At 38.9% G+C, this 12017-nt stretch overlaps 1 protein-coding gene across 4 annotated transcripts in view; it reads left to right on the forward strand.

Annotated features, from left to right (window-relative positions):
* DIS3L2 (DIS3 like 3'-5' exoribonuclease 2) overlaps positions 1–12017 on the forward strand; it is a 526830-nt gene that overhangs the window by 48817 nt on the left and 465996 nt on the right. Inside the window, exon 1 of one of the 4 annotated variants that reach the window (XM_077155429.1) lies at positions 7993–8555. The exons of the other annotated variants lie outside the window; for them this stretch is intronic. The gene's annotated coding sequence lies outside the window, so the exon portion shown is untranslated. Of the gene's footprint in view, positions 1–7992; positions 8556–12017 lie in introns of those variants that run through there. 4 annotated transcript variants of the gene reach the window in all.

Consider the following 12017-nt stretch of genomic DNA (forward strand, 5'->3'; position numbering starts at 1 on the left):
GGCCACTGTGTGTGGTGGAATGGACCCCCTCCCAATGAATAGGTACAATGTCTAGGATAACATTTCATACACCCCGAGATTTTTTTTATTAGAGAAGTTATAGATTTATAGAAATATGCATAAAATAGAGTTCCCATATACCATCCTATTATTAATACCTTGTATTAGTGTGGTTCATTTGTTATTATTCATTAAAGTACATTTTACTAATTATACTATTAACAGTAGTCCTTTGTTTACAATAGGGTTCACTGTGTGTGCAGTCCTATGTTTTTTTAAAAATTTTGGTCTAGTAACGTATATACAACCTAAAATTCCCCTTTTAACAAATTCAAATATATAATTCAGTGCTGTTAATTACATTCACAATGTTGTGCTACTATCACCACTATTTATTACGAAAACTTAACTATTAGTCCAAAAAGAAACTCTTGTACAATTTAAGTACTAACTCCTCATTCCCTCTCTCACCCTATACTCTGGTAACCAGTATTCTAGATCTGAGTTTGCTTATTCTAATTATTTCATATCAGTGAGATCATGACATATTGGTCCTTTTGTGTCTGGCTTATTTCACTCAATATGATGTCTTCAAGGTTCATCCTTATCTTTAAGGTTCATTCCTTTTTATGCCTGAATAATATTCCATTGTTTGTATATACCACAGTTTATTTATCTCTTCATCAGTTGATGGACATTTGGGTTGTTTCCATCTTTTGTCAATTGTGAATAATTCCTCAATGAATGTGAGTGTGCAAATATCTGTGTCCATGCTTATACCAAGAGATTTGAGTAAAAGTCTATTACTTATATATGAGGGACTCTTGAGGAGAGTAGGGGAAACACAAGCAGTTGGAATGTTTTGGACTTTCATAGTGGCTAGGAGATGGGACTGGGGAAAGTTCTTGTGTTCAGGCTTGAATATCCAAAGATTGAATTTCCTGCCAGGATTGAAAAGGGGGCAGTATGTATATTAGCTTATTAGCCTGTCTAGATGTGGGGTCAAAGGGCAAGGGGGAAGGCGAGTCTTAAGATAAGTCAGTGGTCAAAAACTGGAGTTGTACTCTATTAATATTTCTGATTTTGGTCTCTGAAGATTTATTTCTCTTCCTTTCTTTTTTTTCAGATCAGATAATTTCTGTTGATATATCTTGAAGCTTATCGATTTCTTCTGCTTGCTTAAATTTGCTTTTCATTTCAATTACTGTTTTTCAAGTCTGAATTTCCATTCTTTTTTTTTTATAATTTCTTTCTTTTGATAGTCTCTTTTTGATTGGTCATTGTCATCATACTTTTCTTTACTACTTTAAGCATGGTTTCTTTTAGTTCTTTGAACATAATTCTAATAGCTACCTTGGGGTCTTTATTGGCAGAGTCCATCATTGAGGTCTCCTCAGAAATAGTTTGAATTGAAATTGTTTTTCCCCCTTGCATATGGTTCACACTTTTCTGTTTCTTTGCATATCTTAAAATTTTTTGTAGAAAAATAGATGTTTTTGATCATTTATTCTGGATTCTGATCCCCTCCCCTCCCTCCTGGGCACAGGTTCGTGGTATTTATTATTTTTGTTTGTTTAGTGACTTGCCTGGTGTAATTCTGTGGAGTCTGTTTCCTTTGCAACATGAGGTTGCTAATGACTCTTAGTCCTTTTTTCTTGTTTTTACTTTTAAGCCTGATTTTCAAGAAATTGTTCCTTGATCAGCACATATTATGATTGGTCAGAGGTTGTGTTTAAACTCCTTGAGACAATAAGCCCCCTACCCTTTGCCAGGGTTCTATGTGAGGAGACTTGGGGAATTCATTTAATATTCAGGCAGTTGACAAGTCTGCCCTGGTCTTTACTTTCTGTGTTTGCAAGGCCTCACCTTCAGTCTGTGGTGAGTAAATCATTAGGGCATTTAATTTCTGTTCTGCATTTTTGCAGTTTTGCATATGTCTACAGTCTTCCTGTTCAGCAGGGAAAAGTAGAATCTTATCAAAGCCCACTTTGGCTCTCATTTCCAAGTTGTCCCTGTTAAATTTCTGCTTGATCTGCTGATCTGTTTGCTTGCCAGCTAGTATTACAAACTCAGGCTAGCTGTGATAGTGGCATTCTTTGATTTTTTTTTTTTTTCCCCTAGAATTGCTGTTATTTATTTATTTTTTTTTATTAATGGAAAAAAAAAGAAATTAACACAACGTTTAGAAATCATACCATTCTACATATGCAATCAGTAATTCTTAACATCATCACATAGATGCATGATCATCGTTTCTTAGTACATTTGCATCGGTTTAGAGGAACTAGCAACACAACAGAAAAAGAAATAGAATGTTAATATAGAGAAAAGATATAAAAGTAGTAATAATAGTAAAAAAAAAGCAAAAAAAACAAAAAAAAACAAAAAAACCCCAATAGCTCAGATGCAGCTTCATTCAGTTTTTGAACATGATTAGTTTACAATTAGGTATTATTGTGCTGTCCATTTTTGAGTTTTTGTATCTAGTCCTGTTGCACAGTCTGTATCCCTTCAGCTCCAATTACCCATTATCTTACCCTGTTTCTAACTCCTGCTGGACTCTGTTACCAATGACATATTTCAAGTTTATTCTTGAATGTCCGCTCACATCAGTGGGACCATACAGTATTTGTCCTTTAGTTTTTGGCTGGATTCACTCAGCATAATATTCTCTAGGTCCATCCATGTTATTACATGCTTCATAAGTTTATCTTGTCTTAAAGCTGCATAATATTCCATCATATGTATATACCACAGTTTGTTTAGCCATTCTTCTGTTGATGGACATTTTGGCTGTTTCCATCTCTTTGCAATTGTAAATAACGCTGCTATAAACATTGGTGTGCAAATGTCCGTTTGTGTCTTTGTCCTTAAGTCCTTTGAGTAGATACCTAGCAATGGTATTGCTGGGTCGTATGGCAATTCTATATTCAGCTTTTTGAGGAACCACCAAACTGCCTTCCACAGTGGATGCTCCATTTGACATTCCCACCAACAGTGGATAAGTGTGGCTCTTTCTCCGCATCCTCTCCAGCACTTGTCATTTTCTGTTTTGTTGATAATGGCCATTCTGGTGGGTGTGAGATGATATGTCATTGTGGTTTTGATTTGCATTTCTCTAATGGCCAGGGACATTGAGTATCTCTTCATGTGCCTTTTGGCCATTTGTATTTCCTCTTCTGAGAAGTGTCTGTTCAAGTCTTTTTCCCATTTTGTAATTGGGTTGGCTGTCTTTTTGCTGTTGTTGAGTTGAACAATCTCTTTATAAATTCTGGATACTAGACCTTTATCTGATATGTCATTTCCAAATATTGTCTCCCATTGTGTAGGCTGTCTTTCTACTTTCTTGATGAAGTTCTTTGATGCACAAAAGTGTTTAATTTTGAGGAGCTCCCATTTATTTATTTCCTTCTTCAGTGCTCTTGCTTTAGGTTTAAGGTCCATAAAACCGCCTCCAGTTGTAAGATTCATAAGATATCTCCCTACATTTTCCTCTAACTGTTTTATGGTCTTAGACCTAATGTTTAGATCTTTGATCCATTTTGAGTTAACTTTTGTATAAGGTGTGAGATACGGGTCTTCTTTCATTCTTTTACATATGGATATCCAGTTCTCTAGGCACCATTTATTGAAGAGACTGTTCTGTCCCAGGTGAGTTGGCTTGACTGCCTTATCAAAGATCAAATGTCCATAGATGAGAGGGTCTATATCTGAGCACTCTATTCGATTCCATTGGTCGATATATCTATCTTTATGCCAATACCATGCTGTTTTGACCACTGTGGCTTCATAATATGCCTTAAAGCCCGGCATCGTGAGACCTCCAGCTTCGTTTTTTTTCCTCAAGATGTTTTTAGCAATTCGGGGCACCCTGCCCTTCCAGATAAATTTGCTTATTGGTTTTTCTAATTCTGAAAAATACGTTGTTGGGATTTTGATTGGTATTGCATTGAATCTGTAGATCAGTTTAGGTAGGATTGACATCTTAATTATATTTAGTCTTCCAATCCATGAACATGGTATGCCCTTCCATCTATTTAGGTCTTCTGTGATTTCTTTTCGCAGTTTTTTGTAGTTTTCTTTATATAGGTTTTTTGTCTCTTTAGTTAAATTTATTCCTAGGTATTTTATTCTTTTAGTTGTGATTGTAAATGGAATTCGTTTCTTGATTTCCCCCTCGGCTTGTTCATTACTAGTGTATAGAAATGCTACAGATTTTTGAATGTTGATCTTGTAACCTGTTACTTTGCTGTACTCATTTATTAGCTCTAGTAATTTTGTTGTGGATTTTTCCGGGTTTTCGACGTATAGTATCATATCGTCTGCAAACAGTGATTTTTACTTCATCCTTTCCAATTTTGATGCCTTGTATTTCTTTTTCTTGTCTAATTGCTTTGGCTAGAACTTCCAACACAGTGTTGAATAATAGTGGTGATAGTGGACATCCTTGTGTTGTTCCTGATCTTAGGGGGAAAGTTTTCAATTTTTCCCCATTGAGGATGATATTAGCTGTGTGTTTTTCATATATTCCCTCTATCATTTTAAGGAAGTTCCCTTGTATTCCTATCTTTTGCAGTGTTTTCAACAGGAAAGGATGTTGAATCTTGTCAAATGCCTTCTCTGCATCAATTGAGATGATCATGTGATTTTTCTGCTTTGATTTGTTGATATGGTGTATTACATTAATTGATTTTCTTATGTTGAACCATCCTTGCATACCTGGGATGAATCCTACTTGGTCATGATGAATAATTCTTTTAATGTGTTGTTGGATACGATTTGCTAGAATTTTATTGAGGATTTTTGCGTCTATATTCATTAGAGAGATTGGTCTGTAGTTTTCTTTTTTTGTAATATCTTTGCCTGGTTTTGGTATGAGGGTGATGTTGGCTTCATAGAATGAATTAGGTAGTTTTCCCTCCACTTCGATTATTTTGAAGAGTTTGAGGAGAGTTGGTACTAATTCTTTCTGGAATGTTTGATAGAATTCACATGCGAAGCCGTCTGGTCCTGGACTTTTCTTTTTAGGGAGCTTTTGAATGACTGATTCAATTTCTTTACTTGTGATTGGTTTGTTGAGGTCATCTATTTCTTCCTGAGTCAAAGTTGGTTGTTCATGTCTTTCCAGGAACCCGTCCATTTCATCTAAATTGTTGTATTTATTAGCGTAAAGCTATTCATTGTATCCTGTTATTACCTCCTTTGTTTCTGTGAGGTCAGTAGTTATGTCTCCTCTTCCATTTCTGATCTTATTTATTTGCATCCTCTCTCTTCTTCTTTTTGTCAATCTTGCTAAGGGCTCATCAATCTTATTGATTTTGTCATAGAACCAACTTCTGGTCTTATTGATTTTCTCTATTGTTTTCATGTTTTCAATTTCATTTATTTGTGCTCTAATCTTTGTTAATTCTTTTCTTTTGCTTGCTTTGGGATTAGTTTGCTGTTCTTTCTCCAGTTCTTCCAAGTGGACAGTTAATTCCTGCATTTTTGCCTTTTCTTCTTTTCTGATAAAGGCATTTAGGGCAATAAATTTCCCTCTTAGCACTGCCTTTGCTGCGTCCCATAAGTTTTGATATGTTGTGTTTTCATTTTCATTCTCCTCTAGGTATTTACTAATTTCTCTTGCAATTTCTTCTTTGACCCACTTGTTGTTTAAGAGTGTGTTGTTGAGCCTCCATGTATTTGTGAATTTTCTGGCTCTCCGCCTATTATTGATTTCCAACTTCATTCCTTTATGATCCGAGAAAGTGTTGTGTATGATTTCAGTCTTTTTAAATTTGTTAAGACTTGCTTTGTGACCCAGCATATGGTCTATCTTTGAGAATGATCCATGAGCACTTGAAAAAAAGGTGTATCTTGCTCTTGTGGGATGTAATGTCCTATAAATGTCTGTTAAGCCTTGTTCATTTATAGTAATATTCAGATTCTCTATTTCTTTATTGATCCTCTGTCTAAATGTTCTGTCCATTGATGAGAGTGGTGAATTGAAGTCTCCAACTATTATGGTATATGTGTCTATTTCCCTTTTCAGTGTTTGCAGTGTATTCCTCACGTATTTTGGGGCATTCCGGTTCGGTGCGTAAATATTTATGATTGTTATGTCTTCTTGTTTAATTGTTCCTTTTATTAGTAGATAGTGTCCTTCTTTGTCTCTTTTAACTGTTTTACATTTGAAGTCTAATTTGTTGGATATTAGTATAGCCACTCCTGCTCTTTTCTGGTTGCTATTTGCATGAAATATCTTTTCCCAACCTTTCACTTTCAACGTATGTTTATCTTTGGGTCTAAGATGTGTTTCCTGTAGACAGCATATAGAAGGATCCTGTTTTTTAATCCATTCTGCCAATCTATGTCTTTTGATTGGGAAATTCAGTCCATTAACATTTAGAGTTATTACTGTTTGAATAATATTTTCCTCTACCATTTTGCCTTTTGTATTATATATATCATATCTGATTTTCCTTCTTTCTACACTCTTCTCCATACCTCTCTCTTCTGTCTTTTCGTATCTGACTCTAGTGCTCCCTTTAGTATTTCTTGCAGAGCTGGTCTCTTGGTCACAAATTCTCTCAGTGACTTTTTGTCTGAGAATGTTTTAATTTCTCCCTCATTTTTGAAGGACAGTTTTGCTGGATATAGGAGTCTTGGTTGGCAGTTTTTCTCTTTTAGTAACTTAAATATATCATCCCACCGTCTTCTAGCTTCCATGGTTTCTGCTGAGAAATCTACACATAGTCTTATTGGGTTTCCCTTGTATGTGATGGGTTGTTTTCCTCTCGCTGCTTTCAAGATCCTCTCTTTCTCTTTGATCTCTGACATTCTAACTAGTAAGTGTCTTGGGGAACGCCTATTTGGATCTAATCTCTTTGGGGTCCGCTACACTTCTTGGATCTGTAATTTTAGGTCTTTCATAAGAGTTGGAAAATTTTCAGTGATAATTTCTTCCATTAGTTTTTCTCCTCCTTTTCCCTTCTCTTCTCCTTCTGGGACACCCACAACACGTATGTTTGTGCGGTTCATATGGTCCTTGAGTTCCCTGATACCCTGTTCAAATTTTTCCATTCTTTTCCCGATAGTTTCTGTTTCTTTTTGGAATTCAGATGTTCCATCCTCCAAATCACTAATTCTATCTTCTTTCTCTTTAAGTCTATCATTGTAGGTATCCATTGTTTTTTCCATCTTTTCTACTTTATCCTTCACTTCCATAAGCTCTGTGATTTGGTTTTTCAGTTTTTCTATTTCTTCTTTTTGTTTAGTCCATGTCTTCTTCATGTCCTCCCTCAATTCATCGATTTCGTTTTTGAAGAGGTTTTCCATTTCTGTTCGTATATTCAGCATTAGTTGTTTCAGCTCCTGTATCTTATTTGAACTATTGGTTTGTTCCTTTGACTGGGCCATATTTTCAATTTTCTGGGCGTGATCCGTTATCTTCTGCTGGCGTCTGGGCATTTAGTCAGATTTCCCTGGGTGTTGGACCCCACAGGTTGAAAGATTTTTCCTGAAATCTCTGGGTTCTGTTTTTCTTATCCTGCCCAGTAGGTGGCGCTCGTGGCACACGTTTGTCTATGGGTTCCACCAGTGAAAGTTGCTGTGGGTCCTTTAACTTTGGAAAACTCTCGCCGTAGGGGAGGTTCGGCAGCCGAAGCATCTTGGAAGAGTGCCAGCCGGCCCGGGGGTCCGAACGCGGGGAGGGTTGCCGGCCACTGCAGCATGGAAGAGCGCCCGACCGAATTTCCTAGTCGGCCCGGGGCGCCAAGCGTGGTGGAAGGGCGCCAGCTGCCGCAGCCCGGGAGAGTGCACTGTTCCCAGCCGGAACGGGGAGTCACGTGATTGGAAGGGACCCCCCGGTCACCGTTCTCCGCAGTCTGGGGATTTCCGACCCAACTCTCTCAGTTGGTCCGGAGGGCCTCGCGTGGTGGGGGCGCCAGCCGCCGCGGCCCAAGGGTACCGCCTGCCCAATTCAGCCAGCTGGCCTGGGAAGGAGGAAGGGAGGGTGTTGCTTTCTGTAGAAACAGAGCTCGAAGGATATTAAGGAATGATGAGAAAAAGAAGAAAGAAAGAAAGACACAGACGGGCTCAGGGGGTCTGAAGCTTGAGTTTACTTCAGACAGACTTCAGACAATTTTATTCTCAACCAGAACCTAGTTATATACCACAGGATGTCAATAGATATGCAGGCATTTCCTGAGGGAGCAAGATTCTTATCTCACAGTGTTCTTCATACTTAACATAACTGTTTGGGGTAAACATTCTCTTCCTCCCAGACTGCTCTACATAACAATTGCCACAGTTTACCGCTGCCATCCCGAGGCCAGCAGCTTGCAACAAATTCTGTAGGTCTTGCTTTAAACTCTTGGCTTCTACAGGAGGGACTCCGGCAGCTTGCCGTCCCGCCCGGGAAAGCCCGCTCCCCTCGGCGATCTCACCGGAGCTGGTTCTCCCAGACAATCAGCCGTTCCAGGATGGGGTACGCCGTCCCTTTGATCTCCGTCGCGGCTCCGGAAGCTGCTCTGTATTGTCTCCACTCCCCCAGTAGCTGTTCTGGGGGAGGAAAGGTGAGGGTGGCAAGGCTGACGAGGCCGGTGGCGGAGGAGCTGGTGAAGGCGGAAGAGGGCACGTTGGTGGTTGGAGAGCCGCCGGAGTAGGAGTAGAAAGGGAAGGATAAGATGGCGGATGGAGCGCCCCCGGAGCAGAAGGGGGAAGAGGGAGAGGAGGGCGGGCGGGCTGGCTGGCTGGCGGGGCGTGGGCGCCGCGCGCCGGGCAAATTGCTGTTATTTTTTGACAGTACTCCTGCATGGAAATCTCCTTCTCTACTCCAAATAAATTCAGTTACCTCTAGCAGTAGAACTTCCAGTCTTCATGTTTTCCCCTGCCCAGCTAAGACTTCTGTGCTGTGGAACTGGTGCAGAATGATAGGAGCTACAGACCAGAACTGCAGACTTGTGCTGTTCTTACTGATGTTCAGTAGATTTTCTTGAATAAGCCCTTCTCAATTTGTTGTATGTCTCTGATCAGTTTTCAGAGTTCTAACTGGTTATTTTTGATATTTTGTCCAGTTTATTATTCCTTTTGGGGCTTATATTTGTCAAGCTGTTTATGCAACCTTTCTGGAAGTCCTTTTTCCTGTTTTCTTCATCCTTACCTCCCTCCCTCACAACCACAATCCCTCACTCTCTCTCTTTCTCTCTCTTTCATGCGTGCACACACACACACACACACACACACATTTAAACATTTAAATTTTGTTCAAATTGAACTTTATTTTAGAATATGCTATGAATTTGGGATCTATTGGCTTTTTTGGGGGGTGGGGTGTAAATGATCAGTTGATTGTCTTAATTCCACTTATTAACTAATCAGTGTTTCTTACTGATTTGTAATGTGAGTTGTTTCCCTAATTTCAGTGAGTTTTAATCCCATCCTCTTTTTTCTGTAGTTTATATTCCATCAATTATATCCTCTTTCAGTTGTTTTTCTCATCTCTTGCATTCCATTGGCTCCTTCTTAGATTCTGAATAGGCCTAGCCTTGCTTCTCTTTAAATCTCTTCTTTTGCTTTATCTCCTTGAGTTTCCTTCTCCATCCAGGTTTATAAATTTCATCTGTTCTTGTTACTTATGAGGGCCAATACTAGGCCAGCACACATATTTGAGGAGGTACTCACGCTCGAGGACCTGTAAACACAGGGTTGGCACTTGCATAACCTTGCTTTTTAAAACTTTGTGCCCTAGTAGCCCAGTTTGCCTCACTCTAGTCCTGGCCCTGCTATTCCTAGTATTCATTAGTATTTATTTTTTGCTACCTGGTTTTCTGTCCTAAATAGGATTCAAATTTTTGAGCACCCTCTATGTACTATGTATTGTCCGAGTTTTGGGGAATATAGAGTATTGAGACACCACTTCTCTTACCCAGATGATTTTTTTCAAGATTATTCTTTCTCAAGTCTGGTAGCCTTTTCCCACTCTTTATCATTCCTGCCATTTTGGACTATATGCCACTTTTGACTGTTAGTGACTGATCATCCCTAACCCCAGCCCACCTTGTCAGAATGTGCAGCTACTTCTATGATAAAATACCTTCTCTTGAAACCAGTGCAGAGCAGTTGAGCTGTGTATGAGTGACCTTCATCCTGGAAGCCAGTGAAGATTGGAAGTTGTGCTGTCAGTGTGAGAGTAGGAGTGTCCAGTATTTCTCCAGTGTTAATGGGCCTTCACAGCTACTTTGCTGGCAAAAAAAAAAAAAAAAAAAAGAAAAGAAAAAAGTCTTCTTGTTTGTTTATCTTGTGCTTAGTGGCCTTGCATACTCAGAATCTTTCCATCTCCTTCCAGTGCTTTGGTACCCAAAGGCAAACTTTTACTCCTTGTCCAGCTGTCTAGTTTATTCTTGCCAATTTTATTTCCTGGGTCTTGTGTCTTTTTTCCATTCTTGACTGACTTGTTTTTAGTTTGGTTTCCCTGAATGACCCTACTCTGCTTGGTATTCTCATTGTTTGTTCATGAAAACAAACTAATCCATTCATTTGATTATTGAGCACCTATTTTATGCTAAGTACTATGGGAGCCACTGAGGTTACATGATGAACCCAGCCAAGCATTCCTTGGCCTCAAGAGCTTAGAGAGACAGGTTTGGTATAAATCACACAAACTGTGTATCTGCTTTAAGGAAAGGTACAGATGTGGCTGTCTTAGGGACTTTTGAGTTGAGGTTTGTCTATCCCTTCTCACTTAACTGACGGTAACTCTCCTTACTTTTGATCTCTTGCCTGTTTCAGGACTTGGTATGTAGTACACAGTTTAAGATTCTCTCTCTTGTTTTGAATCATCTTTCTCCTGCTGATAGCTGTTCCCCTCTCTTATTGCCACACCTAAGGCTACCATTATTGGGAGAGGCATTTACTCACTAGTGGGAGCAAATCTGGACCATGAACCACATCCTCATTTGAAATCTCTTTTCTCTCGTTTTCTTAACACCTGACTCTGTTGGTTCTTCTCCCACGTACTACTTAGTTTCTTTATTATATTTTCTACTTCTTCTTTATATCTCCTAAAAGTTGTCCAAGCCTAAATTTTGCCTAGGGCCTCTTCTATACCAGCCTATCCTTGTTTGGGATCTTATTCACTCTAGAAAATTTTGGGTTTCCATCTTCATGCAAATGCTTGGCTAATTGAGCCATGTTCCAGTTTCCAGTATTTGGTGAAATGCTCTGTGTGGATGCATATAATACCCTGAGAAGAATTCCTCATCTTCTCAGTCTCCTAGCTTGCTATTTCAAGCAATTGCCACCTCCTTGCTTTCCTCCAGATCTACCTGGTTGTTAGGTAGTACTAGGTTTTCCTTTGTAATACCATGTTAAGGGCCTCTTTTCAGTGATTGCTTGTCTAACTCTAGTTCAGACCCTCCTTTCCCTTTACCAGGTCTGTCTGGTTCTTTCCCAAGGTGCAACTGCCACCATTCTCTCTGTTCTCCAGGCCGGTCTTAATCCTATGTCAGGTTAATTTTTCCTGAAATACAAATTCTGATCTGTTGTTTTTTGCTTCTCATTCATGCTTCAGAAACTCCCTACTGCCTTTGAAAAACTGGCTTGGTTTTCTAGACCACTTCCCTTCCTATAGGCTGTAATGTATCCAAATGGAATTAATGCTGCAAGAATGTGCCTGTGTTTTTCTGTTGTGTGTTCATTTTTGTTTTCTTTTGCTAGTGATGAGAATTTCCCCCATTCTCAGTTTGTTTCCTTAAACTCTTTCCTGAGACTCGATTTCCTGACCTGGAGATACTCTCTTCTCATTGTATGCACATTAATCCATATTTAAAAAAAAAAAAGGCTTATCACATCCCAACTTGTATTGTTATTTTAATATGATTTTTAGCTGTCTAATTAACTTTTGTGTCCCTCTTTGTGCCCACTACAGTGTCTTACAGAAGTACTTGTTGAATTAATAAGTGAATGGATGCATTTCTTTAAATATATTTAAATTTAAATTAAATGAAAGCCATTAGACAATCTGAACGCTTCTGTGC

Source organism: Tamandua tetradactyla, chromosome 3 (genome assembly GCF_023851605.1).
Source record: "Tamandua tetradactyla isolate mTamTet1 chromosome 3, mTamTet1.pri, whole genome shotgun sequence".
NCBI classification, from domain to species: Eukaryota; Metazoa; Chordata; class Mammalia; order Pilosa; family Myrmecophagidae; genus Tamandua; species Tamandua tetradactyla.